Here is a 15,225-nt window from a genome sequence, read left to right as displayed (position 1 = left end):
TCTTTAGGAACAAAGAAATTGCCTTTCGGATCTGTGATAGAAGGTGTACCCAACAGTTTCTTTTGGGTATCCTATGAAGGCTCACTTTTCTGATTTAGGTTTGTGCTTATCAGGCTGAAACCTTTTCACATAAGCATCACAACCCTAAACTTTAAGAAATGACAGCTTAGGTTTCTTGCTAAACCACAGTTCATACAGTGTGATCTCAACGGATATAGATGGTGAGCTTTTTAACATGAATGTAGTTGTCTCTAATGCATAACCCCAAAAATGATAGTGGTAAATCGGTAAGAGACATCATAGATTGCACTATATCCAATAAAGTACAGTTATGATGTTCGGACACACTATTATGCTGTGGTGTTCTAGGTGGCACGAATTTGTAGAACTATTCCACATTGTTTTAATTGAATGACCAAACACGTAACTCAATTATTCGTCTCCGCGATCAGATCGTAGAAACTTTATTTTCTTGTCACGATGATTTTCCACTTCACTCTGAAATTCTTTGAATTTTTCAAATGTTTCAGACTTATGTTTCATCAAGTAGATAAACCCATATCTGCTCAAATCATCTCTAAAGGTCAGAAAATAACGATACCCGCCGCGAGCCTCAACACTCATCGGACCGCATACATCAGTATGTATTATTTCCAATAAGTCATTTGCTCGCTCCATTGTTCCGGAGAACGGAGTCTTAGTCATCTTGCCAATGAGGCATGGTTCACAAGCATCAAGTGATTCCAAAAACCCATCAGCATGGAGTTTCTTCATGCGCTTTACACCAATATGACCTAAATGGCAGTGTCACAAATAAATTGCACTATCATTACTAACTTTGCATCTTTTGGCTTCAATATTATGAATATGTGTATCACTATGATCGAGATTCAATAAACCATTTATATTGAGTGTATGACCATAGAAGGTTTTATTCATGTAAATAGAACAACAATTCTTCTTTGACTTAAATGAGTAACCATATTGAAATAAACATGATCCAATCATATTCATGCTTAACGCAAACACCAAATAACATTTAGAAGTATAGGGAGTGTGCGATGATGATCATATCAATCTTCGAACCACTTCCAACACACATCGTCACTTCACCCTTAACTAGTCTTTGTTCATTCTGCAACTCCTGTTTCGAGTTACTAATCTTTAGCAACTGAACTAGTATCAAATACTGAGGGGTTGCTATAACCACTAGTAAAGTACACATCAATAACATGTATATCAAAAATACCTTTGTTCACTTTGCCATCCTTCATATCCGCCAAATACTTGGGGCAGTTCTGCTTCCAGTGACCAGTCCCTTTGAAGTAGAAGCACTTAGTCTCAGGCTTAGGTCTAGATTTGGGATTCTTCACTTGAGCAACAACTTGCTTGCTGTTCTTCATGAAGTTCCCCTTCTTCCCTTTCCCTTTTCTTGAAACTAGTGGTCTTGTCAACCATCAACACTTGATGCTTTTCTTGATTTCTACCTTCGTCAATTTCATCATCACGAAGAGCTTGGGAATCGTTTCCATTATCCCTTGCATATTATAGTTCATCACGAAATTCTAGTAACTTGGTGATAGTGACTAGAGAACTCTGTCAATTACTATCTTATCTGGAAGATTAACTCGCACTTGATTCAAGCAATTGTAGTACCCAGACAATCTGAGCACATGCTCACTGGTTGAGCTATTCTCCTCCACCTTGTAGGCAAATTACTGTCAGAGGTCTCATACCTCTCGACACGAGCATGAGTATGAAATGCCAATTTCAACTCTTAGAACATCTTATATGTTTCGTGGTGTTCAAAACATTTTTGAAGTCCCGGTTCTAAGCCGTAAAGCATGGTGCACTAAACTACTAAGTAGTCATCATACCGAGCTTTGTCAAACGTTCATAACGTGTGCATCTGCTCCTGCAATAGGTCTGTCACCTAGCGGTGCATCAAGGACATAAATCTTCTGTGCAGCAATGAGGATAATCCTCAGATCACGGACCCAGTCCGCATCATTGCTACTATCATCTTTCAACTTAATTTTCTCTAGGAACATATCAAAAAATAAAATGGGGAGCTACATCGCAAGCTATTGATCTACAACATAGATATGCAAATACTATCAGGACTAAGTTCATGATAAATTAAAGTTTAATTAATCATATTACTTAAGAACTCCCACTTAGATAGACATCCCTCTAATCATCTAAGTGATCACGTGATCCAAATCAACTAAACCATGTCCGATCATCACGTGAGATGGAGTAGTTTTCAATGGTGAACATCACTATGTTGATCATATCTACTATATGATTCACGCTGGACCTTTCGGTCTCCAGTGTTCTGAGGCCATATCTGCATATGCTAGGCTCGTCAAGTTTAACCCGAGTATTACACGTGTGCAAAACTGGCTTGCACCCGTTGTATGTGAACGTAGAGCTTATCACACCCGATCATCACGTGGTGTCTCAGCACAACAAACTATCGCAACGGTGCATACTCAGGGAGAATACTTATACATTGAAATTTTAGTAAGGGATCATCTTATAAAGCTACCACAGAACTAAGCAAAATAAGATGTATAAAAGATAAACATCACATGCAATCAAAATATGTGACATGATATGGCCATGATCATCTTGCACCTTTGATCTCCATCTCCAAAGTACCGTCATGATCTCTATCTTCACCGCCATGACACCATGATCTCCATCATCTTGATCTCTATCAACGTGTCATCACATGGTCGTCTCGCTAACTATTGCTCTTGCAACTATTGCTATCGCATAGCGATAAAGTAAAGCAATTATTTGGCGCTTGCATCTTATGCAATAAAGAGACAACCATAAGGCTTTTGCCAGTTGCTGATAACTTCAACAAAAACATGATCATATCATACAACAACTTATATCTCATCACACCTTGACCATATCACATCACAACAAGCCCTGCAAAAACAAGTTAGACGTCCTCTACTTTGTTGTTGCAAGTTTTACATGGCTGCTATGGGCTTTGCAAGAACCGTTCTTACATCCGCATCAAAAACCACAACGCGGTATAGTGATTGCTTTTTGATCTTCAGAAAGAACTCTGTTGATTGAATCCGATTCAACTAAAGCTGGAGAAATAGACACCCACTAGCCACCTGTGTGTGAAGCACGTCGGTAGAACCAGTCTCGCGTAAGCGTACGCGTAATGTCGGTCTGGGACGCTTCATCCAACAATACCGCCGAATCAAGAATCAACTAGTGACGGCAAGCAATATGTATATACCCACGCCCACAACTCCTTTGTGTTCTACTCGTGCACATAACATCTACGCATAAACCTAGCATGGATGCCACTGTTGGGTAATGTAGTAATTTAAAAAAATTCCTACGCACACGCAAGATCATGGTGATGCATAGCAACTAGAGGGGAGAGTGTCATCCACGTACCCTCGTAGACTGTAAGCGAAAGCGTTATGAGAACGCGGTTGATGTAGTCGTACGTCTTCACGATCCGACCGATCCAAGTACCGAACGTACGGACCTCCGAGTTCAGCACACGTTCAGCTCATTGACGTCCCACGAACTCCGATCCAACAGAGCTTCGAGGGAGAGTTCCTTCAGCAAGACGGCGTGATAGTGGTGATGATGATGATACCGACACAGGGCTTCGCCTAAGCACCGCTATGATATGAACGAGGTGGATTATGGTGGAGGGGGCACTACACACGACTAAAAGATCAACTAATCAACTTTTGTGTCTTCTAGGGTGCCCCCTCCCCACGTATATAAAGGAGGGAGGGGAGGCCGGCCGGCCTTTCTAGGCACGCCAAATGGGGGAGGAATCCTCCTCCTAGTAGGAGTAGGATTCCTCCTTTCCTAGTCCTACTAGGAGGGGAAAGGAAGGAGAGGGGGAGGAGAAGAAAAGATGGGGCGCAGCCCCTCCCCTAGTCCAATTCGGACTAGGCCCATGGGGGGGTGGCCAGCCCTCGTGGCTTCTCCTCTTTTTTCCTTAAAGTCCACTAAGGCCCATATGTACTCCCGTACTCCCGTATTCCCATAACTCCCCTAGTCCTCCGAAAAATACCTGGATCACTCAGAACCTTTCCGATGTCCGAGTATATCCTTCTAATATATCGATCTTTACGGCTCGATCATTTCGAGACTCCTCGTCATGTCCCTGATCTCATCCGGGACTCCGAACAACCTTCGGTCATCAAATCACATAACTCATAATACAAATCGTCATAGAACGTTAAGCGTGTGGACCCTACGGGTTCCAGAACTATGTAGACATGACCGAGACTTGTCTCCGGTCAATAACCAATAGCGGAACCTGAATGCTCATATTGGCTCCTACATATTCTACGAAGATCTTTATCGGTCAAACCGCATAACAACATACGTTGTTCCCTTTGTCATCGGTATGTTACTTGCCCGAGATTTGATCGTCGGTATCTCAATACCTAGTTCAATCTCGTTACCGGCAAGTCTCTTTACTCATTCTTTAATGCATCATCCCACAACTAACTCATTAGTCACATTGCTTGCAAGGCTTATAGTGATGTGCATTACCGAGAGGGCCCAGAGATACCTCTCGAACAGTCGGAGTGAGAAATCCTAATCTCGATCTATGCCAACTCAACAAGTACCATCGGAGACACCTGTAGAGCACCTTTATAATCACCCAGTTACATTGTGACATTTGGTAACACACAAAGTGTTCCTCTGGTATTCGGGAGTTGCATAATCTCATAGTCTGAGGAACATGTATAAGTCATGAAGAAAGCAGTAGCAACAAACTAAACGATCATTGTGCTAAGCTAACGGAATGGGTCAAGTCAATCACATCATTCTCTAATGATGTGATCCCGTTTATCAAATGACAACTCATGTCTATGGCTAGGAAACTTAACCATCTTTGATTCAACGAGCTAGTCAAGTAGAGGCATACTAGTGACACTCTATTTGTCTATGTATTCACACGTGTACTAAGTTTCCGGTTAATAAAATTCTAGCATGAATAATAAACATTTATCATGATATAAGGAAATAAATAATAACTTTATTATTGCCTCTAGGGCATATTTCCTTCAGATATAGCCGCATCGTGGGCGTTACAAGTTGGTATCAGAGCCATCCCCGACTTAGGAGCCCCCTGCTTGATCGAATCGCTAACGTTGTTGAGTCTAGAAAAAGAATGTTTTGAGTCTTAGTATTATATATATATATATATATATATCGGAGAATAGGATTCTTTTTACTCCTCAGTCCCTTCTTCGCTCTAGTGAGGCCTCCTGACGTAGATGTTCTCTCTTTCCTCTCCTCAAATTTCATGAAAAAAATTAGGATCATGCGGGTATCTTGGGATCGTTTCAATATTCTTGTGACGAGAACATTGTTCTTGGTGCCTCAGACCTTTAGGGGTTGTGGCAGTGTCTCGGGGAGTTGAGCTCCGAGGTGTTGTCGTCACAATTTTATCGTTGCAGTTCTGGAATACCTGAGTTCGCCGACATCGAAAATCTCTTTTATACAGTTGTTGGTGAGATAACCTCGACGCCACTGTAACACCCACAATGCGGCTATATCTCCGATGTGTCGGGGCACAACTTAGAGGCATAGCCGCATGGTAGTTTTGTCACAAGAGGGGTAATCTTCACACAATCCCATGTACTAAATAAGAAAGGGATAAAGAGTTGGTTTACAATCGCCACTTCACACAATACATAAATAATTCATACATCATCCAAAGTACAATCAAAGGTCCGACTACAGAACCAAAATAAAGGAAGACAACCCCAAATGCTAGATCCCCGATCATCCCAACTGGGCTCCACTACTGATCATCAGGAAACTAAATGTAGTAACGACCCAGATCCTCGTCAAACTCCCACTTGAGTTCGGTAGCATCACTTGCACTAGCATCATCGGCACCTGCAACTGTTCGGAAGTATCCGTGAGTCACGAGGACTCAGAAATCTCACACCCACGAGATCAAGACTATTTAAGCTTATGGGTAGTGTAAGGCAATGAGGTGGAGCTGCAACAAGCACTAAGCATATATGGTGGCTAACATACGCAAATAAAAGCGAGAATAGAAGCAATGCAATAGTCGAGAAGCTAGAAGTGATCAAGAAGTGATCCTGAAACTACTTATGTTCAAGCATAACACAAGACCGTGTTCACTTCCCGGACTCCGCCGAAAAGACACCATCACGACTACACAAGTGGTTGATTCATTTTAATTAAGTCAAGTGTCAAGTTCTCTACAACCGGATATTAACAAACTCCCGTCTGCCACATAACCATGGGCACGGCTCTCGAAAGTTTATACCCTGCAGGGGTGTCCCAACTTAGCCCAACACAAGCTCTCATGGTCAACGAAGGATATACCTTCTCCCGGAAAGACTCGATCAGTCTCAGAATCCCGGTTACAATACATTTCGACAATGGGAAAACAAGACCCGCAAAGCCGCCCGACTGTGCCGACAAATCCTGATAGGATCTGCACATATCTCGTTCTCAGGGCACACCGGATTGTCCAAAATTCTGGTAGGCCAGCCCAGAGTTGCCCCTGGTGGCCATCGGCGGTTGACAGGTTGGACCAACACTCAGAGGAGCACTGGCACGGGGGGTTTAAAATAAAGATGACCCTTGAGTCCGCAGAACCCGAGGGAAAAAGTCTTAGGTGGCAAATGTTAAAACCAAGGTTGGGCCTTCCTGGAGCAGTTTTATTCATGGCGAACTGTCAAGGGGTTCTCATAACACCCAACCGCGTAACGAACGCAAAATCAAGGAACATAACACCGGTATGACGGAAACTAAGGCAGCAAGAGTGGAACAAAACACCAGGCATAAGGCCGAGCCTTCCCACCTTTACCAAGTATATAGATGCATTAATTAAATAAGAGATATTGTGATATCCCAACATATCCATGTTCCAACATGCATGGAACAAACTTCAACTTCACCTGCAACTAGCAACGCTATAAGAGGGGCTGAGCAAAAGCGGTAACATAGCCAAACAACGGTTTGCTAGGAAGGTGGGTTAGAGGCTTGACATGTCAACAAGGGAGGCATGATATAACAAGTGGTAGGTAGCGGGACATAGCGATAGAACGAACAACTAGCAAGCAAAGAGAGAAGTGATTTTGAGGGTATGGTCATCTTGCCTGGAATGTTCTTAGAGTTGTCGAAAGCTTGATCCTCGTTAGTGTACTCAACAGGTTCCTCATTCACGTATTCGTCTCCTAGCTCTACCCAAGGCAATAACACAAGCCAATGGAACAACAATCAATCACGGTGCAATGCACAAGCAACATGATGCAATACATTGCATGATATGCAAGGTATGATATGCAATGCATATGCGTGCTCTGGAAGGAAAATAATGATCAAGGCATCAACTTGGCAAACCAAGTATGCCGCTGAAAAGATGAGGTGATTTCGGTCGAAATCGATATAAGGATCACCGGAAACGGATGCACGGTTTGCAAATGGCAAGCAAAACAAGGATGACGTAAATCTGCGATTAACAACATGATGGCACTTAGAATGCAACAAGAAACTAAGCTGCTGCACTCCAACATAGCAACAAAGCATAGGGCAGTGATTTACAAGAGATGCTTGACAAAACATGAACACTGAGCTACGGCTAAAACACAATAGAACATGTCAAAGAAGCATGGCAAAAGTGCAAAAGATATGAGCTTCACAGACTTAGTGAAAATACTAACATGTCAAAAACAACATCAGGAAGCACTGTTTAGAGCTAGTAAACAACATGTTGTAGGAACATATCGTGACAAATAACGGCATGGCATGATTCTACTAAATTCATAGAACAAAACTCCCTGACTAAACAGGAGCCAGAAAGGCACCAAAGATATGATGGCACCCATGTAAACATAGCAAGTTTTATAAACAGATTCAGACACTAAAAAACAGGACATGGCAAAAACAGATCATGATAGCAACTTGGCATGCTTTTGCCACTCATCACAGGGCACTAGAAGGCATGTAATAAATACTAGCATGGAGTAGGCATGAAAATGAAGCTAGCCATGTGCCAAACAACATCATAGCATGCTTGAAATAAATCACACAAAAATGACAAAACAACACCATGATGTAAAATGACATGTTCATGAACTTGCTCAAATACAAAAACAAATGCCACCACTAGATTGGTGGGATTTTTCTTTCCCGAAAACATATATAATATGTTGGGGTTGCTGTAGAAAAATCCCCACAAAAGCTATAAGTCAAAAACTGCCTAAAATGGCTATAGACAGAAATGGAAAAACCTAAAATGGAAATGTCCCGATCTAGACTTGCCAGATAAGGAAAGGCTCGAATTGGAAAGGCCCAAAATGGACAATATGCCTGGTTGGGTTCAAAACAGAAGCATGAGGATGACATGTGGGCCCGTGGGTCCCACATGTCAGGTGTGAGGGTGCGCGTGCAAGTGTGTGGCTGGCAGGTGGGGCCAGCTGTGTGTGAGGCTGCGCAGGGGGCCCGTCGGTTCCACGTGGCAGTGGCTAGGCGGCTGGCCTCCAAATAGAGGAAGCAGAGGAGCGGGCCAGCGCGGGGCGCAGAGCGGTGGAGGAGCTCACCGGAGTGGTCTCCGATGGCCCAGGGACGCGGTAGAGGGATGCAACGGGTGCGCAGGGAGAAATCGCACACCCGCCCAACACTCAATGCACCTAACGACGACGAAAACAACGCTGTCGACATGTGGCTGAGGCAGCGACGGCGAGCGCGAATGCAGTGAAGCAGAGGGCTAAGCGGGCAGCTAAGCGCATGAGTCGAACACGGGCGACGCGGGGAACCTACCGGACATGCTACTGCGGCGAGCGAGGTCGCGGTCCTCGCCGGAGACGAGGCCCGACGGCGGTGCATTCGGGCGGAGATGGCGACTGCGCCTAGAGCATGCAAACGAGGGGAAAGAGAGATGGGGAGGATCAGGAGGTCACCACGAGCTCAAAGGTGGGCTCGGTTTGTGGAGAGGTGGACGGAGTCGGCGACGATGACGGATGAACGCTACGGCCACCGAGGTTGAAGACGAAGTAGACGAGGTCGCTCTAGGGGCTCCAGCTCCACGTAGTTGATGACGGGGATGTAGTCGACGACAGGGAAGAAGAGGGACACGCTAGGCGTGGCAGGGGTCAACGGAGAGCACGCCGGCGACGAGGACACGCTCTCAGATGCGTACGGGAACAATGGAGGATGGTGGATCTGGAGGGTTTGGTGGCCTGGTGGTGGCAGGGAGAGGGAGAGGGGACCCTAGGGGGTAGGTAGGGCAAGGAGGGAGAGCTAAAAGGGGCCCAGGGTGACGAGGCGAAGCTTGCATGCTCTCGTGCTTGCAGTACCCATGGCGACGACGAGAGGAAAGGGAAAAGGTGGGTGCGGTGCTACAGGGAGGCACTGACAGGTGGGGCTGAGGTGGCCATGTGGCGAGGCGTTAGCGGGGGTGTGCGGGCGAGTGGGTGAGAAAAGGAGGGAGAGGGAGCCACGCGGGTCCAGGTGGGCTCGCTGCTAGGCCGACCTGGAGTGTGGAGGCCCAGCCGGGCTGTGCTGCTGCTGCTGCTTTCTTTTCTTTTATTTTTTCTTCAGACAGAGAAAATAAATAGAAAAGCACATGGGGAAAAGAGAGATGTATGAAATGTATGAGAATATCCTCACGACCCTGGAAAAACCCACTGTTATATAAAATTTAGTTGGTCATTTTTAGAGGTAGGAAAATACAACAAGTTTGAATATAGTTCAAACTTGGAGTATTTTTAAACCTAGCCAACACAACTCCGAACGAGCTGAAATTTGGCAGAGAGATTAATGATGAGGTGGATGATTTAAGAGGCGAAGATGAACATTAACGAGGGAGGTCAAGATGGCACTTGCCAACAGAAAGAAAAGAGGAGGAGAGGTGGTGATGAGTGAAGGGGGATGATGATGCTTGGACCCACATAGAACATGCCACAATGCAATGAGCTACACCATGAAGATGCACATGAAGACATGAGATGAAAAGCATGACATGAACAAAAAGCAAAACGAAAGACAAAAACCCAACCACGAAGGAAAAATCATATCACATAGCCGTAAATGGAAAGAGTCAGAGTTACAATTATGGAAAGTTACATCCAGGGTGTTACAACACTCCACCACTACAAGAGGATCTCGTCCCGGGATCTAGGACTGAAAGAACTCCGAAAATTCAGAACGAAGGTGATCCTCATGCTCCCAGGTGGATTCTTGATCAGAATGGTGTGACCACTTCACTTTTAGGAATTTGATTGACTTGTTGCGAGTCTTGCGCTCGATTTCTTCAAGAATAGCAATGGGATTCTCATGATAAGACAAATCTTCTTGGAGATCAATCTCTTCAAAGTTGATAGTGCACTCCGGAGTCTTGAAGCACTTGCGAAGCTGTGACACGTGAAACACATCGTGCACATTTGCGAAGTTGGACGGAATCTCGAGTTGATAGGAAAGGTTGCCTCTTTTGCCAATGATCTTGAAAGGACCCACGTATCTCGGGGCAAGCTTCCCTTTGATACCGAATCAATGAGTGCCTTTCATTGGAGAGACGCGGAGGTAGACATGGTCTCCGATCTCGAAAGCCAAGTCACGATGCTTGCTATCATAGTAACTCTTCTGGCGCGATTGCGCGGATTTGAGATTTTCATGGATGACTTTACACATCTCTTCAACTTCTGTGATCAAGTTGTTGCCAAGAAGTTGGCGTTCACCGGTCTCTGACCAATTGAGAGGAGTACGACACTTCCTGCCATAGAGAATCTCAAATGGGGCCTTGCCCGAACTCGCTTGGAAGCTGTTGTTGTACGAGACCTCGGCATAAGGAAGAAAATCTTCCCACTTCATACCGAAAGAGATGACACAAGCCCTGAGCATATCTTCGAGAATTTGGTTTACTCGCTCGACTTGGCCACTAGTTTGAGGATGGAAAGCTATGCTAAAGCGAATGTTGGTGCCTATGGCCTTCTGGAAGGAGTCCCAGAACTTAAAGTGAAGATGCTTCCACAATCCGAAGATATCAATTGCGGAATACTGTGCAAAGAGACAACCCTGGATGTGTATAGCTCTGCCAACTGAGTTGATGTGATAGATTCTCTGATTGGAAGGAAATGAGCCACTTTAGTAAGCTTGTCGATGACAACGAATATAGCATCATTTCCACGCTTGGACTTAGGAAATCTAGTAACGAACTCCATATCGATATGGTCAAACTTCCATTCTGGAATAGCAAGAGGTTCGAGCAGACCAGCTGGTCATTGGTGTTCTGCTTTCACCCTTCGGCAGACATCACATTCATTCAAGAATTGAGCAATCTCTTGCTTCATTCGAGTCCACCAATACGACTGCTTGAGGTCATGGTACATCTTCGTACTTCCAGGATGAATGGATAGAAGAGAATTTTGCGCTTCGTTCATAACGACTTTCCTTAGATCACCTTTAGGAACCACAATCTGGTCCTCGAAGAAAAGAGTGTCTTTGTCATCAATGCAATAACACTTGTATTTGGATAGACCCCTGGCAATCCCATGTTTCACCTTCTTCACCTTGGTATCCAGGAGTTGTGCCTCACGAATTTGATCTTCCAAAGGAGGAGAGACTTGGAGGTTGGCAAGAAAGCCTTGAGGAACAACATGGAGGTTCAGTTTGCGGAAAGCTTCACAAAGGTCCAGTTAGAAGGGCTTGAGAATTAAGCTGTTGTAGTAAGCCTTCCTGCTCAAAGCATCTGCAATGACATTGGCATTGCCTGGAGTATATTCAATACTCGGATTGTACTCTTGAATCATTTGGACCCATCGAGTCTGCCTGAGGTTGAGGTTGGGTTGAGTGAAGATGTACTTGAGGCTCTTATGATCTGTGAAAATGTCCACTTTCCTTCCCAACAAGAGATGTCTCCACGTTGGAGGAGCATTGACAAGGCTGAAAGACATGAAAGTATATTCATACGAACCATAGCTTGTTCTGAATGTTGTCTTGGGGATATCTTGTTCACGAATGTGAATCTGATGATAACCCATATGGAGGTCAAGCTTGGAGAATACTTTAGCACCTTTAAGTTGCTCGAATAGCTCACTAATGTTGGGAAGTGGATACTTGTTCTTTATAGTCTTCTTGGTTAATGGACGGTAGTCGACACAAAGTCGGTCCGTGCCATCCTTCTTCGGGACAAAAAGAACACCACAACCCCATGGAGATGAACTCGGTGTGATCAGACCCATACGCTCTTGTTCATCGAGTTGTTTATTCAATTCCTTCAACTCCTCTGGTCCAAGCTTGTAAGGACGCTTACAAACGGGTTCCGTGCCAGGCTCAAGATCGATAACGAATTCAACTGGCCGGTGAGGAGGCATTTCCGAAAGCTCTTCTGGAAAGACGTCTTGATATTCACAAACGACTAGAATCTGAGAGATGGCATTCAACTCGCCCTTCTCATTGAGAGAAAATAGTCAAATGGTTTCGTCCCGAGCGGCATAGATGATCACATCATTAGAAGAGTGTGTCAATTGAATTTCCCTGGCAGCACAATCAAGCTGATCCTTTTGCTTAGAAAGCCAGTCCATGCCGAGAATTAGATCAATATCCGAGTCACCAAGAACAATTGGAGAAGACAGAAATTTATAGTTTCCCATCTTGATAGAAACATCTTGAACAATGGAGCTTGCGTTCATGCATTTACCCGGAGAGACAACTGATAATGGTCTAGGCAAATCTTCAAAACCCAACTCATGCTTAGATGCAAATGGTCTTGAGATGAAGCTAAGCGATGCACTAGTATCAAATAATTTTTTTGTGGGAAAGTCATTAACAGGAAAATTACCCATGATCACTTCTGAACAATCCTCTTCCTGAGCTGTGTTCATCATGTTCACCTTTGCAAACTTGGAATTATGCTTGACCACTCCATTGCTTGAAGATCTCACAGGAGGAGGAGGCGGAAGGCGTCTTTGGTTGAAGCACTTGTTTGCATAGTGCCCTTTCTGCTAACACCTATTGCAAGTCACCTCTGAGAGCGGACGATGATAAGGAGCACTTGACCTTGGAGTTTGAGGCTGAGATTTGTTCTGGTAGCCTGGGTTGGGTGGCTGGGAAGATCCATTGCCACCTATGCTCTTCTGTTGGTAGGGCTGACGAAATGGAGGAGGAGGCAGAAGCGAGAACTTCTGTTGCTTAGCTGCCACTTGTGAGGAAGAAGAAGACTGAACTGCGTCCCTGACTCTCTTCTTAGAAGCCTCACACTTGAGCTGAGCAGCTTCTTGCTTGAGTTCCATGTTATAGAATTGATCGAACTTAGTCGGCTCAAGAAGCACAAGAGCTAACTTCAGATCTTCTTTGAGGCCACCTCTAAATTGATAGATCATATTCTTTTCATCAGGAACGTCTTGTTTAGCGAAGCGAGCAAGTTTCTGAAACTGGATATTGTATTGGTACACGGACATGTTGCTTTGCTTGAGATTGCGGAACTCCTCACGCTTGCTCGCAGCAACCCTTGGTGGGATATGATAAGCTTTGAAGTCTCGGCGGAAATCATCCCAGGTAATCACACGACCTCCTCTGGAATCTCTGTATTGTTGAAACCACTCAGCAACTTGGTCCTTGAGTTGAAACGAAGAAAACATGACAAAGTCCTTAGGCCTGACATTGCTACATTCAAAATGCTTGCATATGTCCATGAGCTAATCGTCGGCGTCTGTGGTCTCGACATAGTTGCTGAAAGACTTCGGCTGGTTTTCAAGGAACTAGTTGAGGGTAGCAAACTGAGGCTGATTGTTTAAATTCCCTTGGCCTTGATTTTCTTGGTTGCCTTGACCTTGGTTGCGCTCTTGCAAGAGTTGCAGAAGCATCTGAGTGTTGGCGTTGGTGGATGCCATGACTGCTTGCCATGCCTCCAGAGGTGTAGGTGGTGGCGGAGGGTTCGACCGATTCCCATCATTGTGTTCCGGATTCAGACGCGTTGGAGGAGCCATCCTGAAGAGGGTGACATCCGTTAGAAACTTGATAGACAGAGAGACAAGCTGAATCAATGGATAGAAATTCCAACATATAGTCTTCACAATAAACATTCGAACAATGATGAACGAATGAATTCTGAAGTAAATCATCACACGTCCATTAAGATGAGAAGCTACTTAGATAAAAGGTAGATGAATAAAGCAACAAGGTACGAATATGAACAATTAAATGGTAAGGATTACCCAATCACAAACCAAATACCCGCGGGAAGAAATACTAGAGCTACTTCAATTCCCACCTATAAAACTCCCAAAACTTTCTGTTTGTGCCATTAGGTGTTGGGGATACAGGGGAAGCATAATATCTCACCCAAACTAACAAACCATACATCCAACTGTATCCATCCTTCAACACATAACCAAGAAACCTTCGGAAATCATGTACCTCAACCTTCGAAAAGCATCTGTTATACGAGTTATGGCAATACTACCGAACTCCTGCCCAAGTACGGGGTGGCGTCGAGGTTATCTCACCAACAACCGCACAAAAGAGATTTTCAATGTCGGCGAACTCAGGTATTCCAGAACCGCAACGATAAAATTGTGACGACAACACCTCGGAGTTCAACTCCCCGGGACACTGCCACAAGCCCTAAATGTCAGGAAGCACAAAGAACATTTTTCTCGTCACAAGAATATCGAAACGATTCCAAGATACCCGCGTGATCCTAATTTTTTTTGTGAAATTTGAGGAGAGAGAAGTCAAAACTTATACATCAGGAGGCCTCACTAGAGGGATGAAGGGATCGAGGAGTAAAAAGAATCCTACTCTCCGATATATATAATCCTAAGACTCAAAACATTTTGTTCTAGACTCAACAACGTCAGCGATTCGATCAAGCAGGGGGCTCCTAAGTCGGGGATGGCTCTGATTACCAACTTTTAACACCCACAATGTGGCTATATCTCCCACGTGTTGGGGCACGACTTAGAGGCATAGCCGCATGGTAGTTTTGTCGCAAGAGTGGTAATCTTCACACAATCTCATTTACTGAAAAAGAAAGGGATAAAGAGTTGGCTTACAATCGCCACTTCACACAATACATAAACAATTCATACATCATCCAAAGTACAATCAAAGGTCCGACTACGGAACCAAAATAAAGGAAGACAACCCCAAATGCTAGATCCCCGATCGTCCCAACTGGGCTCCGCTACTGATCATCAGGAAACGAAATGTAGTAACGACCCAGATCCT

The sequence above is a fragment of the Triticum urartu genome, chromosome 6A, assembly GCF_056163025.1.
Source record: "Triticum urartu cultivar PI428250 chromosome 6A, HENAU_Tu73, whole genome shotgun sequence".
NCBI classification, from domain to species: Eukaryota; Viridiplantae; Streptophyta; class Magnoliopsida; order Poales; family Poaceae; genus Triticum; species Triticum urartu.
The sequence above is the reverse complement of the archived record's forward strand: the minus strand, read 5'-3'. Positions refer to the sequence as shown.